Genomic DNA, 6,000 nt, shown 5'->3' with positions numbered 1-6,000 from the left:
AAGCCCCAGGACTGGCAAAAAAAGAAAAGAAAGAAAAGAAAACCTTGGACCCTGGTTTTGCTTTAGCAACTGGGAAGACTTTCCTCCTGGTTTCTTTGCAACTAGTGGTCCCCGAAGCTGGGAATGGCTAATGAGGACATACTTTTCAGAGAAGGATGGCTCATCCTATGTTTTGGATAAAAGTAGAAAATCTCCAAATGTTGTCTTTCTTCAGTATTCATGGGGATTGGTTCCAGGACCCTCAGGATACCACTATGCTTGGATGCTTGAGTTCTTATGTGTGTATATACAACTCACACACAACCTAAGAGGTGTTTATACCTAATTCTATATAAGCAGTTGTTAAACTGTATTGGTTTATGGCATAATGCCAAGGAAAAAGTTTGCACACATCCCCTCATGGCAGATACAGTGTTTTTTAAGAAATATTTTTGATATTCGGTTGATGCTGAACCCATGGGTATAGAGGTATGTGTGTGAGCATCTGTATGCAGTTCTCTGGGTGAGCTGCATCCTGGGACCCTCCCTTGCCAACTGCTTGGGTTGGGCATATATTTCTCAGCTGGACAGGAGCAGATGTTTGAACATCTGGCATTTGCTCTGATCCATCTACTCAGTGTGAGCTGACATCACAGCCTCTGAAAGATAGGCACACATGGCTGCCTAGATTAGATTGTGATTCATTGGAATGTATAGGTTGTGATTTGGTAACCTGCTTCTTTGACCCCAAGTAATAAAAGTAAAGAGGTCTATGATAATATGAACAGTGAGGAGACCTGAGGAGCTTCAGACAGTGTTAGCTCATAGCAGTCTCTCTCCTAGCACTTTGTCCTTGGCATTGGGATGCATGTGTGAGAATCTAGGTGATGACGTGGCATGAGGTATTATCACTTTACTGCATAGTCTCACACCTGTTTGTGAACTAGGCAGGACTCCCTTTGGGTCCCCCACATGAGCCCATCCATGGGATGTCCATGTGAGACATGCAAACTAAGGGACTTTTATTTACTTTTTTTGGGAGAAAAGTACTTATGCCACTCAGTTTATATTTTGATATAGTCTCCCCCAAATAGTGGAGGATGTTGGGCTCAAATTTAAAAGCTTTCATATTCATTATTAATAAAAATAATTATAATAATAGCAGCTAACATTTATAGTCTCTCCTATATGCTAGACATTGTATACTTTGGTGACCAAGGAATCACTTGACAAGAAAAATCATAGACATTCAGGATTATTAGATGCCAGTATCTGGTTTTGTCTCTGTGTTTACAAAAGCCAAGCTTAGTTTGTTTCATTTATTAGTTTCACACTAGAGTTAGCATAGCCAAAGTATCTTATAGTATATAATATAGTGTGCCTGCTTCACTGAATTAACTCTGTTTTTTGAGGTAAATTTCTTTTCCCTTTGGACTTTTAATATGTTCATTTTATCTCCCTCTCACCTTTTTTCTCTTCTTCCTTTTATCTTTCTATGCTTCTTTGATTTCATTCATTCAATCATTCGAGTTGTTCTCCCATCAAATTAGAGAAGTGGTAATTCAAAAACAAAGTGGTTCTGCTGCCAGCCCTACAACTCCACCTGTGACTGGAAGTTGCCCAGGAGCATGGCATGAAAGCAAATAAACTTGTCTTCACATGTTGGAGCCTCTGTCTTTTTGTAGTAAACTATCCTTTTGAGTCATAAGGAAATGGACTTGGGCTTTATGACAAGTTCCGTTTCCATCATATTTTGATACAAGTCATGAAGTACACCTGGTAAAAGTCTGAATCACTGTTGAGAAGAGAGCTTGGTGTTCTAGGGAAAGATAAATAAGTAGTTTATATGTTTTTTGTCTGTCATGGGGCTTAAGCTCAGGGCCTAGGCACTATCCCTGAGCTCTTTTTCTCAAGGCTAGTGCTCTACTTTGAGCTATAGCTCCATTTTCCATTCTCTGATGGTTAACTGGAGATAAGAATCTCGAACTTTTCTGCCCATGTTGGCTTGAACCACGATCCTCAAATCTGGGCCTTCTGAGTAGTTAGGATTGCAGGTGTGATCCATCAGCACCCTGCTGGTTTGGAAGGATGGTTGATCTTGGCCTTAGCCTTTGGACAAAACTCCTTCAGAACAGGACATGGTCAGTAGCTGGTCACCCCTGCTGTCTGTGTTTTGAGGAGGCCTCTAATACCTTACAGAGAAGCAGTGAGGCTGTAAGGTCCAAGTCTTAAAGCCAAGTTATAGAGTCACAAGATTGGTATTTCTTGGGGAAAGCAACAGGAATGGAATTGTTTCTTGGAGCAGAGCATTCATGGTGTCCTGCTTCCTTCTTTGTAGGGGAAATGATGGTTGTGTATTTAGCTAGACAAAGGTCTGCTCCATCCTATTAAAACAGCTTATGCTGTTTTCTTCCTCATCAGGGCTTTCTAGGGGCATTCCAATGGAGAAGACTTGAAAGGAGAGATAGAAAGTGGGATCTTGGGGGAAAAAAGAAGCATCAGTTTGGGTTTATCTAGTTTGGTGCTTCCTAAATACTAAAACAATATTGCCTAAAATGTTTGTTTAAAAAATGAACAAGCAGGAGCTGGGAAGGTGGCTCAGTGGTAGATGCTTGCCTTGCATGCATGAGATTCTGGGTTTGATTCCTCAGTACCACATAAGCAGAAAAAGCTGGAAGTGGCACTGTGGCTCAACTTGTAGAGCGCTAGCCTTGATCTGAAGAGCTGAGGGACAGTGCCCAGGCCCAGAGTTTAAGCCCCATGACCAACAAAAAAAAAATGAACAAGCAAAAACAGTCTTACACCACTGCAGTAGATTGTGAGTCAATCACTCTCTATTCTCTCCCTCCCTTCCTCTTCTAATTTTTTTTAAAAACAACTCTCCTATATAATTTGAATAAGAACCATTTTCTGGGAATTCTTGTGAGACTTTCCATTATTAAAAGTTACCTTTTTAAATATACCAATGATCATTTGCTTGAACATGGGGACTGTATTTTCCTTACTTTTGTGGCCCTAATGTCTACCACAATTCCTACTATAGTTTGAGCCCAATAAACATTTGTAGAAATACCATGGAAGAGTTTTCAGAAGTGGTCAGCAGTTGGTTACAGAGTTGAAAAAGGTAACTGTTGATAATATGGGTAATGATTGAGTAATAACTCCATTACTCAGTGGTGGTTGGTGAAACAGTGCCCCAAACAAATCAAAATGTAAAGTCTCTGCCTTGGAAGGACCCCTTGGTGGTAGAATAGCCTGGAGGGCACGTCTTTTGCAAAGGCTATTTTCTGAAACTCCATGTTAATAACAGTGTCATATAAAATTATCCCCAGGCATTCTCTGTCTTTTGAGATCATTTGTGATAATCCCCAACCAAAGGTAACAGTCACCTCATCCTTGGTTTTCTCATCTGCAAATGGGATGTGGGTACTTGCCAAATGCTTATGTGATGGGGGATGTCAGGATGACTAGAAGCCATCTGTCTAGCACCATAGGGCATTCAAGAATAGCCATAAAGTGTTGGGCACCCTCCAGCCTACCTTGGAGGCCAGGCTGTTATATATAATAAAACTGTGGCTTCTGAATGCTGGCATCCATCCAGACTGCTTGGTCCAAATCAATCTCCATTTGTCAAGCGAATGTGATTTCCTTTTCATAGTTCCTAGTTATAGTGTATAATTATTTAAGGAGCAATAAAAATGAAGTCTCAATCACTAAGCTCAATTTTAGATAAGTACCGACATGCAGCTGTCGGCCATATTTGCTTATGGGAATTGGAGAAGATGAGATGTGGTCTGGATCCAGTTGCTTCTTTGATAAAGGTTGTGGTCTTGCTCTTTTCTTAGGAAAGCAGAAATTGGCAACGCTTCAAGGGCTTCAAGGTGTGTGTGAATTTTGAGAATAAAGATATAGAAGAGGATTTAGTTGTTTTGATCTGAGTCAAACAATAAAATTAGTACATATAAAAAATAAACTAGGCACTGCTGGCTCACATCTGTAATCCTAGCTACTCAGGAGGCTGAGATCTGAGGATTGAGGTTCAAAGTAAGCTCAGACAGGAAAGTCTGTGAAACTCTCATCTGCAATTAACCCCCAGAAAACCAGGCATGGCACTGTGGCTCAAGTGGTAGAGCACTTGCCTTGAGATGAAGAGTTCAGGGACAGCACCCAGGCCCTGAGTTCAAGACCCATGACCGACAAACAAACAAACAAAAGGTCAAGTAGGCTACTGCATTTTATCTTTGCAACAATTCTTTTTATTATTCACCATTATTATTTCAGCTTGAAAGAGGACGAAATCACAGCTAGTAGAGCCTAAACAATTTACCCATGGCTTCACTTCATTTAGGGTAGATAGATTTCTAATCAGGTTCACTAACTCAATTAAATAATCTCTCCACTGTACAGAGAGAACTTGTATAAAAGAAGGAAATAATATGTATTTACTGAAGAAATGAAAAATGAATTTAGCTGACTTAGTATGAAAAGGAATGTGAGTGGATTATCCACTTTCCCCTAGATGCCAATTATTATTCTTTCTGAACTGAAGCAATTTTTCTTTCATATATTAAAGAACTTGATATCATAATACTTCTCTCAAGTAATAAGTGGCTTTTATCCTTAGCTCTTATGAACTTTATGGGTTGTTCCAAGGAAGATATTAATGTGCACATAGGATTCTTGGGCACCTTTTAAAAACAAATTATCAAATAGATGTTAGTTGAAATATTTCACTGTTTTTCTCCTATAGTTCATCAATGTAGTGAATTACATTGTTCAATTTTCTAATAGTAAATCATCTTTGCATTCTTGAGGCAAATGCTATGTATCATACTGTATAATTATTATATCATGATGTGTGGTCATTTCATGATGTACTACTCTATAAACGAATATGTTATTTAGAATTTTTGAATCTATATTCCCAAATTGAATGGTGTGTGTGTGTGTGTGTGTGTGTGTGTGTGTGCATATGTGCGTGCGTGCTCACTTGTGAATGCCTGTCCGGGACCTTAAACTCAGGGCTTGTGTGCTGTCTTTGAGCTTTTGTGCTCAAGGCTAGTGCTCTACCACTTGAGCCACAGTGTCATTTCTAGCTTTTTTGGTAATTAATTGGAGATAAGAGTCTCATGGACTTTCCTGCCTGGGCTGGCTTCAAACCACAATCCTCAGGTCTTAGTCTTAAGAGTAGCTAGGATTACAAGCACCTCTCTCTCTCTCTCTCTTTCAAATCTTGACTTTATTTAGATTTAGAATCAATTTTACATCAGCCTTTAATTTCCAAAGTTTCTTTAAAAATCAAACTATAACATTATATTGTTTATATATATATATATATATATTTTTTTTTTTATATATGTATATTTTTTTTTTTTTATATATATATATATATACCACATTTTTTTTTTTTTTTTTTTGCCAGTCATAGTACCTGAACTCTGGGCCTGGGCGCTGTTCCTCAGCTCTTCAGCTCAAGGCTAGCGCTCTACCACTTGAGCCACAGTGCCACTTCCAGCTTTTTCTGTTTATGTGGTGCTGAGGAATTGAACCCAGGGCCTCATGCATGCAAAGCAAGCACTCGACCACTGAGCAACCTTCCCAGCCCCTATTGTTGATATTTTTTTTTATAATACCCAGCTTCAATCCAGGAATGCATGTCTTCTGGTTGGTAGGCTTATGTATATTCATTATAATTCATTATAATTAGTGAACTATTAGAACTTACCCTATCATCTTCTTTCTTTCTTTTTTTTTTTTTTGGGTCCGGTCGTGGGCCTTAACTCTGGGCCTAGGCGCTCTCCCTCAGCTCTTCAGCTCAAGGCTAGCGCTCTACCACTTGAACCACAGCACCACTTCCGGCTTTTTTCTTTTTGTTTATGTGGTGCTGAGGAATCGAACCCAGGGCCTCATGCATGCAAGGCAAGCACTCTACCACTGAGCCACCTTCCCAGCCCCGCTATCATCTTATTTCTATTTTACATTCTATTAAAAAGTAAGGAATTACTGTTTCCCATACATAGG

The sequence above is a fragment of the Dipodomys ordii genome, unplaced genomic scaffold (assembly GCF_000151885.1).
Source record: "Dipodomys ordii isolate 6190 unplaced genomic scaffold, Dord_2.0 Scaffold10, whole genome shotgun sequence".
Classification (NCBI taxonomy): Eukaryota; Metazoa; Chordata; class Mammalia; order Rodentia; family Heteromyidae; genus Dipodomys; species Dipodomys ordii.
The sequence above is the reverse complement of the archived record's forward strand: the minus strand, read 5'-3'. Positions refer to the sequence as shown.